We start from the raw sequence: 1395 nt of genomic DNA, 5'->3' as shown, positions 1-1395 counted from the left end.
AGCAGTTAGCTCTTATAGATGGAAAAAGAATGAATGCAGTTTGCCACGGTCAGCTTTACCAGAACAGAATGTCCCGAGCCTTCAACAAGAGAGTCAAACCAAGACAGTTTACACCGGGGCAACTGGTGTTAAAGAAGATTTTCCCGCATCAGGATGAGGCCAAAGGGAAGTTCTCTCCCAACTGGCAGGGTCCGTACATGGTTCACCGGGTTCTAACAGGAGGAGCCCTCATACTTGCAGAAATGGACGGAGAAGTTTGGCCGAAGCCGATCAATTCAGATGCAGTGAAGCGATACTATGTGTAACCATTTATGATTTCCTTTATGATGTAATTTGAACTACGTCTGACCTGATTCCCGTTTAAGAGGGGATACGTAGGCAGCCTTATGGGTTCGGTCACAATTCAATAAAATTTTCATTTCCCCCCGCAATTGGAAACTGGGGCAGAATTTTGAGGAGGACCCTCAAAATTCCGAAGTAACTTCAGCCGATCACCGCAAGCAACCGTCAGAAGCAGCAGCCCAGTAAACTGGGGCAGAATTTTGAGGAGGACCCTCAAAATTCCGAAGCAAGAGAGGTTGCAATGTCTTGAACCGAGTCGCAGTCGTCGGTTCACCTAAAGAAAAACTATTCTCAATTATATATTTATGTCGTATTTTTACTAACTCATGCATGTCTATTATCAAAATTGTTTTGTTTAGCAACGCTACCCCAAGGATATGCACAGTATCACCAAAACAGAGCCGAGCGGGTCAAGCAAATGTCAGCGGGGATACGAACTAACCTTTTCCCCTTTACAGAACTCATGATTTTTCTTTGGGTGCAGGTACCCGAGTCGCAAACCATCAAATACATTTATACACTCATACAACTTTCAGAACCATCACCTATCTACAATTTCTATCCGCACACAATATCCCCAGCAGCCACAATATTGCAATCAGCTATTAGCTAAGAGATTTTACTACTATTCGCCTTTTATTTCTCTGCATTGCATAAGGCTACCTTTCTGCCTTTCGAGGTTAAGCTCTACCTCCATCTGCATTTCTCTGCATTGCATAAGGCTACCTCTCTGCCTTCCGAGGTTAAGCTCTACCTCCATCTGCATCTCTCTGCATTGCATAAGGCTACCTTTCTGCCTTCCGAGACTAAGCTCTGTCTCCATCTGCATTTCTCTGCATTGCATAAGGCTACCTTTCTGCCTTCCGAGGTTAAGCTCTACCTCCATCTGCATCGGCTAAAAGATCGCCACTTTACTTACATTTTTTGCATGGCTGAAATATCGCCACTTTATTTAAATCTTGCATCGGCTGAAAGATCGCCACTTTACTTACATTTTTTGCATGGCTGAAATATCGCCACTTTATTTAAATCCTGCATTGGCTGAAAGATCGC

Source organism: Nicotiana attenuata, unplaced genomic scaffold (assembly GCF_001879085.1).
Source record: "Nicotiana attenuata strain UT unplaced genomic scaffold, NIATTr2, whole genome shotgun sequence".
Lineage (NCBI taxonomy): Eukaryota > Viridiplantae > Streptophyta > Magnoliopsida > Solanales > Solanaceae > Nicotiana > Nicotiana attenuata.
This window is presented reverse-complemented; position numbering follows the sequence as displayed.